This window comes from Ochotona princeps, chromosome 13 (genome assembly GCF_030435755.1).
Source record: "Ochotona princeps isolate mOchPri1 chromosome 13, mOchPri1.hap1, whole genome shotgun sequence".
NCBI classification, from domain to species: domain Eukaryota; kingdom Metazoa; phylum Chordata; class Mammalia; order Lagomorpha; family Ochotonidae; genus Ochotona; species Ochotona princeps.
Window position 1 is genome coordinate 45,682,941 of NC_080844.1, and position 12,168 is coordinate 45,695,108.

The 12,168-nt window shown below is 43.2% G+C and overlaps 1 long non-coding RNA gene across 1 annotated transcript in view; it reads left to right on the forward strand.

Moving 5' to 3' along the window:
- LOC131481801 (uncharacterized) overlaps positions 1 to 1,931 on the forward strand; it is a 42,207-nt gene extending 40,276 nt beyond the window's left edge. Inside the window, exon 2 of the long non-coding RNA XR_009246570.1 lies at positions 450 to 1,931. This is a non-coding gene — a long non-coding RNA (uncharacterized LOC131481801). The remainder of the gene's footprint in view (positions 1 to 449) is intronic.
- Positions 1,932 to 12,168: the final 10,237 nt, after the last annotated feature.

Here is a 12,168-nt window from a genome sequence, read left to right on the forward strand (position 1 = left end):
CTTGTCCTCAGTGGGATGCACAAGAAGCAAGGCCCAGGTTCTGAGTGCCTCACTTTGAAAGGGGCTCTAAATCTGGAGCAGGCTGTGCTGCAGAGCTTTGGCGGAATGTGGGAGCAGAGATGCCATGCTCCTTGCTGAACAGACTTCCCGTTCTGCAACTACCCAGCATTCTGCCTCCACACAGCCAAGGACAGACAATAGCATAGAAGAAGCCTGGAGAACACAGAACCTCAGTGTTTTTGAAATCTTGGGCTTGTGTCCCTGTGCCCCAGTCATCAATGCGAAGCCTAGCTTTGTTCTATTAAGATTGAAAGTGTACAATGTCACATGCTGTGTCCATTGTTGTGACCCTGGGTGGTGGAGGAAAAGTGTCTGTAACCTAATAGTGTTTTCCAGGATTAGCCTCGAGTAAAGGCATCCTGGTTTTTGAGGCATTCATCTTAGCAGAGGAAAATCACTGTCCTTTTACTTGCTGACCCATTGCCTACCCCTTGGAAAAATCTGTGAAGTAATTACTTCCCCAGGTCATCAGATGACTTCTTTATAACATACAGATGAGAGGAACAACACTCTGTTACATTGTAAGCATGCTGTTTGGATCTCATCCCACACAAGGCTGGATGGAGACCCAAGGCTGAGGGTCATGATGAAAAGCTGGTATACAGGGAAGGATGTGACTCTGCATAAGGAATGTCATTTCTAGGTTCTGCAGCTCAATTCATGAAACATGAATCAGAATCTTAGATGCGATCAAGAGTGTAACTTTTGACCTGTCCTTGCTTTGGATGTCTTGACAGCTTATTTGGGTGCCTTACATCTTTTCTAATTCGAATTCCCTAGAAGCCTGCCCTCAATCCCTCTGTGGAGCCCCTTAGCACCTGAGGGCCTATACACGTGGCAGGTAGAGAAAGGGCCCTGGCTGGTTCTGTGCAGTGATTTTCAGGGTTCCATCTGGGATTCATTTTTGAAACTTTCTTTAGGGTTGTTTAATTAAGTGTTCATATTGGATGGAGGGTGGGAGTATAATTTGAATGTATTATTTTCTAATTCTTTTTTTATAGATTAAAAGGTGGTTGTTGAAATTAAAATGGAAAATTTTCACTTTGATTTGCTAGCTTTTTGAGTGAATTCTCTGTTAACAGAGCTCAAATGGGTTAGTGTGCACAATGAAGAAAGCATATGGCAATGTTTTACTGGTGGTTCAAGACCAGGTCCTCTTCTACTCCTGTGCCACTGACTTGCTCTTTGACCCTTTCCTTTGATCAGAGCCCACACTTGTAACAGTGAACACACCTCCTCTGCTATGAGGACCTAATCATTGAAGAGGGTGGAACCCTCCTGACCTAATGACTTCTCATGGTCCCACCTTTCAACACTGTTGTCATGGTTATACAGTTTCTAACATACAAACTCTGGGAGACACACTCAAACCATAGTATTGGTCAAGTGACTTAACTATTTTGTGCCTCAATTTTCCTTTTGTTAAAATGGGGATAATAATATTGACCTACCTCAAAAGGCAGTCTTGAGGCACGAGTAGTGCTTTTTATCAAGCATTTGGGGATCCTTTGGCAGAGGAATTCTGGCCCTGAATATTTCTTCAGTAGCTGTGTCCTCCCTGAACTTACTACTACATGTGTTCCAGAGGCTTGCTTAGTTTCCCTAGCTCTGGACGGTGAATGAATCACTTGGCTAAGCAGTGAATAATTAGTCAAAGGAAACATGAGAACACATCCTCATTGCCATGTAAGTAGGTACAGAACACCTTTTCATAGCTTAGCAGGGATTCCCCTTTTCCCCCCTTTATGTGGGACAGGAATTCTTTGTGACCTAAGAGTAATTCTAGAATAATTTCTATTAATATCAATCTGAAGCTAGTTGTACTGATACGACATTGTGTTTGTTCATAATAAAAGTGAAGTGAAACTGACTATGCTGTACTATGCTGTGTCTTGGGGCTGTGTGGTTATAATTCAAACTCTTTTTAGACCAAAACCATAACCCACCACCCTATTATATCCTGTGACTTTAAGAATAAAAAATTACAAACTGCAAGAGTTGACTCACACCCAGCAACCTGCCTTGCCCTTCCTAGGGGAAAATTTAGGTTAAACCCTCGGCAACAGGAAATCCAGAATCTGCTGCCATTAGATCAAATATTTAACACCAGATGGTAACTTGGCCCAGGGACAAGGTCTCATAAAAGCAAGGTGGAGAGAATTCCTGAGGGAAGAAGACAGCAGAGGGAGAAGCAATGCCAAGGAAAGCCATGTCATCCAAAAGGTTCTCTCCTCCCAAGAAAAAACCACCTCCTGTGCATCCTGAAGCATTACTACAAGAAAGGAGTAGAGCCAAGGGAAATGTGCCAGCTCTGGAATGGACAAAGTTTTGAATTCTTACTTTCCTTCCACAAGGTGAGAAGGATTTTTTTTTATTATTATTACTTCAGTATTTATACAATCCTCAATTGGAAAAAAGAGGGGGCAAAACTAATTTTTTAAGATTTTATTTATTTTTATTGCAAAGACAGATATACAGAGAGGAAGATCTTCCATCTGTTGATTCACTCCCCAAGCAGCCTCAGTGACCAGAGCTCAGCCAATCTGAAGTTAGGAACCAGGAGCTTCTTCCAGGTCTCCCACATGGGTGCAGGATCCCAAAGCTTTGGGCTATCCTTAACTGCTTTCCCAGGCCACAAGCAGGGAGCTAGATGGGAAGCAGGACCACTGGGATATGATCCTGCGCCCATATGGGATCCCAGTGCATGCAAGGCAAGGACTTTAGTTACTAGGCTATCATATTGTGCCAGATCCAGCAAAACGCTTTTTTATGAAGTTCCATGGGGCTGGCACCAAGTTTTAAGGTAAAGCTGCTGCCTTCAACACTGGCATTCCTTATGGGTGCTAGCTGCTGTTCCAGGTGCTCTACTTCTAATCTATCTCTCTGCTAATAGTCTAGCAAAAGCAACAGAAAATGGCCCAAGAGTTTGGTTCCCTGGAGCCGTCCCAGTACTGTTTACTTGGGAGACTCATATGTAGTTCCTGGCTCCTGGCCTCATTCTGGCCCAGCACTGAACACTGTGATCATCTGGGGAATGAACAAACAAATCAAAAAGCTATTTTTTTTAATTCAAAGAGGCAGCTCCATATTTCAGCCAGCACCACCTTGACTAATTCTGAGCTGCCCAAGAGTGCTCTGGAGCCAGATCTGCTACTTTACCTCCCTCTGAGCTACGGTTGCTCTCCTGTTGGACCAGAAGCATGGTGCTGTGAAAGTCATTCCTAGGATGGGACTCTTGGTAATCCTAATTATGCAAAATCAGGAGGAGACATACAATAATCTATTTTAACACCCTGTGAGCCATTTATGTCAATTTTTTTTCATGAGTAAATGTCTGGCTTGCTTCCTTTAAAATACTGAGGTCAGAATATTCATCAGGTGCACTGCAGCTGCAATGTTCCCTGCAAGTCCCTATGTTGCCCATGAGCTGACCTCCAGTGTGGAGGCTGGGCCTCCCTGGACTCTGCTTCTTTCTGCTTCCCTCATGCTCCACACCTGGCTCTCCTCCCTCTGACTGGGACATATTTCCAAGCTTCCCCCCAGGGGATCTGTATTTTATATATCTGACTTTTTATTCTGGACTTTTTTTCTTATTCTTACATGAAAAAGCTCCAAAAAGAAAGAAAGAATGTGAAAGATCTTAGCAGTGGAAAAGAGCTGCTCAGACAGCTGGCTAATACTCCACCTCTAAGCACCAGGATCCTATATGGGTACCAGTTTGTGTCCCAGCTGCTCTCTCTGCTTCCCATCCAGCTCCCTGCTTGTGGCCTGGGAAAGCAACGGAGAATGGCCCAAAGCCTTGGGACCCTACACCCACATGGCAGACCCAGAAGAGGCTTTGGCTTCTGGCTTTGGGTCAGCTCAACTCCAGCCGTTGCGGCTATTTGGGGAGTGAACTAGTGGATGGAAAATATTTCTGTCTCTCCTTCTCTCTGTAAATTTACCTTGCAAATAAAAAACAAACTAATAGATCTTAAAGAAAAAAAAAGAACTGCTGAATGCAAGATGAACAGAGAGGGAACAAGTGAGGAGCTGGCTTGTCAGATGAGTTGTAGAATCAGCCCTCCTGGGATAAAGTTAATGAAATCTACACTTGCCTTTCTTTTTTTTTAATGGAAAGAAGAAAGGATGTTAAAGTCCTGTATAAAAATTAAAACTTAAATATGACACAAAAGGACAATAATCAATATAAAATAATAATGGAGAACAACAGAGAAGTAAAATTCCTAACTCAGTGGTCATCTGCTTTCTCCACTTTTTCTAGGAGAATCAGGAAAATCCCTAAAAATGCAGTCAGAAAAAGGAACGAGAGGCATCCAGATTGAAAAGAACAAAGTATTCTCTATGTACAAATGTGAGATGACTTCCCAAGGAAACTCCCAAGGAAATCACAGACATGCAGACATATGACCAAGTCAAAAATAGTTCATCAAGGCTCCAGGATACAGTGTTAATACACACACACACACTCACATACACACCAGACCAGACCAGACCAGAAATGTATTAGTTCACAGTTTCAAAAGAAACTGGAGTGAATTTAGCAGAAAAAAAAAAAAAAGTACACAGGAAGAGTATTGAAAACCGTAAAATATTATAGAAATAAATGAAAAGCAAAATAATAAATGCAAAGAAGCCCAATGCTCATAGGTTGAAAGAGTGTATTGTTTCGAGGAGACTCGCAAGATGGCCGACATAGGAGGAAGACTGTGAGAGAGCTCACAGACAGAGAGGGCTAGAACGCGACAAAAGTGTAAGTGGAGCAGCATAGAACTACAGGGAGAAGAACGTGAAGTTCCCTGGGCAGTGTGGAGCCAAAAAAATCCACACAACTCGGAAGAGCAACCAGGGAAAAACAAAACAAAGCGAAGGACAGGGAAGACGACTTTCCGCTCCTGACCTGCTGAGTCACCTCTGAGTGCAGACGCTGAAAGCCGCCGACGAACCCAAAGACCGACCCGCAGAGGATGTGGCCGTGAGGACCGGAGGTGATTGGGACCCGCTGGCATCTGCTCACCCTGGTCACCAGGACTCGCCAGGACCTGCCCCGCTGCGGACACCAGGACCCTGAATCACCGGGACCCGCCGGCATCTGCCCACCCTGGTCGCCAAGCCCCGGGACCTGCACCAGCCGCAGCCTCCAGGCTCCATCGCGACCCGCGCGGAGACCAGCAACGGACGCAGCAGTCGGGAGACGCACCGGCGGCCAGGATTCCCACCAGAGAAAGAGGCAGACTGCAAGAACCTGAGGTTTGAGTGAGTTGGGTGGGGACAGTGGTGGGTTGGAGGCTTCGGGAGTTGACCCCCCAGGGGCACGGACAGAGCCTGAACACAGGGCGAGTGCCTTGAAACTGCCAAAACTGTGTCTGGGAGAAAGGCAAAAGGCACACTGGATACTCCCCTGTGCCTTTGCGGTCTGGCACTCAGCTGGGCGGTGCTATCCCACAGGAACCCAAGCACGCCTCTGGGCTGGGCAGTTCCCTGCTAGCGCCGGGGCGGTCGGTCCCCTGCAAGTGCTGGGGTGGGCGGGCCTGCGCAGGAGGCGTTTCCAGAGAGCACCTGGAACACCCCACGCCCTATAGTCCCTTGCTCCGAGCCCTGTGATCCAGTGCACAGGGGGCGCGCACAGAGAGTGCCTTCACTCCCCCACGCCCTGTGGTAGCATACCTGTAGGGGACGAGCTGAGAGTGCGCTTTGAATCCTCTGGGCCCTGGAAGTGGCGCCCTGAGGTCCAGTGTTCTGGAGACGCACCAAAAGTGCCTTGAAAATTCCCACACCCTGCTACTCCACGCCTGCAGACTCCGATCTCTACAGGATAGTGCTTGGAGACCCCTCAGCACACTGGTGCCTAGGTCTCTCAAAAAAGAAACACTAACACAATGGGAAGAAATACCAGAAAAGGTAATGATCCAGATGAGAGTGCCAACACCCTACCAATAAAGGATCGAAAGCCAATGTCTATTTCGGAGATGCGAGATGAAGACATAGAAGATCTACCAGACAAGGAATTCAAAAAAATAATGTTAAAATATGTCAGAGACAATGAGAAGAATTGGGAGGACTTCAAGGAATTCAAGAACCACATAGCCTCAGAAATACAACAAATGAAAAGTAAAATCCTTGACTTAGAGCACAAAATTGAGAGCCTAACCAACAGAACAAATACAGCAGAAGAGAGGATCTCTGAAACGGAAGACACACAAAACGAACACACCCAGTTCATGAAACAGCTGGAGACAAGTCTGAACAAAGCCAATAAGACCATACAAGAAATGAAAGACAACCTCAGAAAATCAAATATTAGGATTATTGGCCTTCCTGAAGGAGCGGAAAAAGAATCAGGAATGCAAAAGGTGCTCGACGAAATTATACAGGAAAACTTTCAAAACACTTGGAACATGAATCCAGCTCAAATCCAGGACGGTCAGAGGACTCCCAGCAGATATGACCCAAAGCGATCTTCACCCAGACATATGGTGCTCAAGTTCCACTCCAACGAAGACAAAGAAAGAATCCTGAGACAAGTACGGAGCAGAGAAAAGATCACATACCGGGGAAAACCAATCAGGATCACGGCTGACTTTTCTGAAGAGACCTTACAAGCAAGAAGAGAATGGACAAAGATCTTCCAAATCCTGAATCAGAACAACTGTCAACCAAGAATATTGTACCCAGCAAAGATCTCATTCGTATTTGAGAACGAAATCAAATACTTCCACAGCAAAGAGAAATTAGAAGAATATGCCAGCACAAAACCAGCTCTACAAAATCTCCTTAGAAATGCACTAATTCCAGAAAAAAAGGAGGTGAATCATAAGCAAAGATGGCAAACAGGAAGGTCTCCCCACTAAAGTCCACACAAGGAAGGGCAATAACACAGATATCAACACCCACAAAAACAAGTATGGCAGGGCAAAATCACAACCTCTCAATTTTAACTCTCAACACAAATGGCCTGAACTCACCAATCAAAAGGCATAGATTAACAGAATGGATTACCAAACAGCACCCAACTATCTGTTGCCTACAAGAGACACATCTAACCAGAAGAGATTCGAAGAAGCTGAAAGTGAAAGGTTGGAAACAGATATTTCATGCCAATGGACGAGAAAAAAAGGCTGGGGTAGCTGTCTTAATTTCAGATGATGTGGACTTCAATCTGACATACATCAAAAAGGACAGGGAAGGACATTATATATTGGTGAAGGGACTGATCCATCAGGAAGTAATTACCATTGTGAACATATATGCACCAAATTCAAACGCACCTAGCTACGTGAAGCAATTACTCACGGACTTAAGGGGAGACATAGATATGCACACAATAATAGTGGGTGATCTTAACACCCCACTAACAACTATAGACAGATCAACAAAACAAAAACTCAACAAAGAAACAACAGAACTCATACAAACAATAGAACAACTGGACTTGGTTGACATTTATAGAATTTTTTACCCTAAGGCTACAGATTATACATTTTTTTCAGCAGTGCATGGCACCTTCTCCAGGATCGACCACATGATAGGACACAAAGCAAACCTAAATAACTTCAAAAAGATAGGAATCATACCATGTACCCTCTCAGACCACCACGGAATGAAGCTGGAAATCAGCAATTCAAAATGCCCCAGGAAATACAGAAACTCTTGGAGGCTGAACAATATGCTACTAAACGAACAATGGATCAGAGAAGAAATTAAAGATGAGATCAAAAAATTTATGGAAACCAATGAAAACTCTGACACAACATTCCAAAATTTGTGGGACACTGCCAAAGCAGTGCTACGGGGTAAACTCATCGCAATTGGAGCTCATGTCAAGGCCCAAGAGAGGCGCCAAATACAGGAACTAAACACACACCTCCAGGAACTGGAAAAACAACAGCAGAAGAGCCCCACACACAATAGGAAACAAGAAATCATCAAAACAAGGGAGGAAATCAACCAGATAGAAATAAAAAAAACCATACACAAAATCAATGAATCAAAAAGCTGGTTTTTTGAGAAGATAAACAAGATAGACACTCCACTGGCCCGACTGACAAAGAAAAAACAAGAGAAGGCAAGAATTACCAGCATCAAAGATGAAAAAGGCAACGTAACAACAGACACCGCATCCATTAAGGCCATAATTAGAAATTACTACAAAGCACTGTACTCCAACAAATCAGAAGATCACCAAGAAATGGAAAAGTTCTTAGACTTCTACCACTTGCCAAAACTTAGCCCAGAGGCAACAAACGACCTGAACAAACCCATAACTGAAGTAGAGATTGAATCAGTGATTAAAGACCTCCCAACAAGGAAAAGCCCAGGCCCAGACGGCTTCACTCCAGAATTCTACAAAACATTCCGAACAGAGCTGACCCCAATCCTCTACAAACTCTTCAAAACAATAGAAAAAGAGGCAACCCTTCCAAACTCATTCTATGAAGCCAACATTACCTTAATCCCAAAACCAGACAGAGAACTAACAGAGAAGGAAAACTACAGACCTATCTCTTTGATGAACATTGATGCTAAGATTCTCAACAAAATCCTAGCCAACAGAATTCAAAAACACATCAGACAGATCATTCATCCAGACCAAGTAGGATTCATCCCTGGAATGCAGGGATGGTTCAACATTCGAAAATCTATAAATGTGATACACCACATCCAAAAACTGAAAAACAAGAATCACATGATAGTATCAATAGATGCAGAAAAAGCTTTCGACAAAATCCAACATCACTTCCTACTAAAAACCCTAACCAAGGTAGGCATAGATGGAAAAATCCACAACATAATTAAAGCCATATATGAAAAACCCAACGCCAGCATCATACTGAATGGAGAAAAGCTGGAACCCTTCCCACTGAGATCTGGAACAAGACAGGGATGTCCACTTTCTCCACTACTATTCAACATAGTCCTAGAGGTACTCGCTGAGGCCATAAGACAAGAAAAAGAAATCAGAGGAATCCAAATGGGAAACGAAGAAGTCAAGCTCTCACTATACGCAGATGATATGATTCTTTATGTAGAAGAGCCAAGAGACTCAATACAGAGACTGCTAGAACTTGTACGAGAGTTTGGTAGAGTGGCAGGGTACAAAATTAATGAACAAAAATCAACAGCCATAGTGTATGCGAACAGCCCCAAGATGGAAAAAGACTTAACCAGCAAGATACCATTCAAAATAACAGAGAAAAGTATGAAATATCTGGGAATAAATCTAACCAAAAATGTAGAAGACTTATTCGAAGAAAACTACAAACTACTTAAAAAAGAAATTGAACAAGACCTCAAAAGATGGAGTAACATCCCATGCTCCTGGATAGGTAAAATCAATATCATTAAAATGTCTATACTGCCAAAAGCAATATATACATTCAACGCAATCCCAATCAAATTGCCCAAAACATTCTTCATGGAACTGGAAACAATGATCCAAAGGTTCATCTGGAAGCACAAAAAACCACGGATAGCTAGAACTATCCTGAAGAACAGGAAGTTAGCAGGGGGAATCACAGTTCCGGACCTCTGGACATACTATAGGGCAGTGGTTATCAAAACAGCGTGGTACTGGCACAAAGATAGAGAGGAAGACCAATGGAGCAGAATAGAAATGCCAGAAGGAAACCCACACAGATACAGCCAAATAATCTTTGACAAAAAGACAAACGACAACCCAGGCAAATGGGAAGGTCTGTTCAATAAATGCTGTTGGGACAACTGGTTGATAGCCTGCAGAAACAAAAAAATAGATCCACATCTCTCACCATACACTAAGATCAGATCTAAATGGATAACAGATCTAAACCTACATCCAGAAACCTTCAAACTTTTGGAAGAAAATGTTGGAAACACACTGGAACACTTAGGGGTAGGCCCTCACTTCCTAAAAAAGATTCCAGATGCAGTAGAAATCAAGACCAAAATAAACAATTGGGACCTCATCAAACTAAGAAGCTTCTGTACAGCTAGAGAAACAATCAACAAAGTAAAAAGGCAACCCACAGAATGGGAGAAGATCTTCGCGCACGACTTAGGTGATAGAGGGCTGATCTCCAGAATATACAAAGAGCTACAAAACAACCAAAATGTCAAAACAAACAAGCCACTCAAGAAATGGGCACGGGAAATGGGCAAACACTTCACAAAGGAACAAACCCAAATGGCAAATAAACATATGAAAAAATGCTCAAGTTCCCTGGCAATAAGGGAAATCCAAATTAAAACATCAATGAGGTACCACCTAACGCCAGTAAGACTGGCCCACATGAATAAAAGCACCAACGACACTTGTTGGCGAGGTTGCGGGGAAAAGGGAACCCTACTCCACTGCTGGTGGGGCTGCAGGCTGGTACAGCCTCTATGGAAATCAGTATGGAGAATATTCAAACAACTCAAATTCAACATACCGTATGATCCAGCAATAGCACTCCTAGGAATATATCCAGAACACTTGTTCTATGAGAAACCAACATGCACTCCTATGTTCATAGCAGCACAATCAGTAATTGCAAAAACATGGAAACAACCAAAATGCCCATCAACAGAGGATTGGATAAGAAAGCTATGGTTCATCTACTCCATGGAATACTACTCAGCTATTAAAAAAAACAAAATGCAGTTCTTTGTGGCCAAATGGGCCAAACTGGAAACCATAATGCTAAGGGAAATGAGCCAATCCCAAAAGGTTAAATACCACATGTTTGCCTTAATTTAAGATGATATGATGTTATGTATAACATGTTATGTTTTGAATGTTATATGTTGTGTATAAACTAAAATTGAAGTATAGGTGAGGGGGTCACAGAAGGTGGCTGGGAACCCGCATTTACTTTTAACATATTGGTTACTCATTACTATGTCAATTAATTCCATAATGATGTAAATTTTTGCTGATGGTATGTTGGAGCTTTCAATTGACTGGGATGATGCTCTGCTGGCTCTGTCATCAGACCAGAGAGGGTATACCTAAGAAGCCATTGAACTTGACGGGACAATAAGATGCTGGACTCTATGTTTGGTATATGCTTGCAATGGGGAAATCTCAACTGAACTTGAGCTGTGGTTATGCAACAAGGTGGAGGAATCCACCATGGTGGGAGGGTTTGGGGAGGGGTGGGGAGAACCCAAGTATCTATGTAATTGTGTCACATAATACAATGTAATTACTGAAGTTAAACAATAAATAATTAAAAAAAAAAAAAAAAAGAGTGTATTGTTTCAGGTGGTAATTCTCCCCAAAACGAACCAGAGATCCTTATCAATTCCAGCACTTTTAAAAGACCAATTGTAAAGATGATCCTAAAATTCATAGAAAAACTGAAGTGTCCCAGGATATCCAAAACAAATTTGAAGGGAAACCACCCCCCCTCAACACACACACAGCTGGAGGACTCTCATTTCTTGATTTGAAAATTACTTCAATGGGCCCAGCGGCGTAGCCTAGTGGCTAAAGTCCTCACCTTGAAAGCCCCGGGATCCCATATGGGCGCCGGTTCTAATCCCGGCAGCTCCACTTCCCATCCAGCTCCCTGCTTGTGGCCTGGGAAAGCAGTTGAGGATGGCCCAAGGCTTTGGGACACTGCACCCGCGTGGGAGACCCGGAAGAGGTTCCTGGTCCCGGCTTTGGATCGGTGCGTACCGGCCCGTTGCGGCTCACTTGGGAAGTGAAACATCGGATGGAAGATCTTCCTCTCTGTCTCTCCTCCTCTCTTGTATATCCGGCTTTCCAATAATAATAATAAAAAAATCTTTAAAAAAAATACTTCAAACACTTTAGAGTTGAACAGTATAGTACTGACTTTAGGACAGCATAGAACTGAATTTACGCATTAAGTCCATATGTCTATGATCAACTGAGTTTTCAAAGGTACATAGGATATTCAATGAAGAAAAATAGTATTTTTCACTAAATATTATTGGGGAAACTTGATATATGAATGCAGAATTCTGGCGAACTTCCTCACAATATGTACAAGTACTGCTTCAAAAAGGATCCACTGTGCTAGCGCCTGGAGAAGAGGTTAAGATACCACTTGGGATACCCGTTTTTCATATTGGAGTACCTGGCTCAAGTCCTAGCTACATTACTTGCAATTCAGCTTCCTG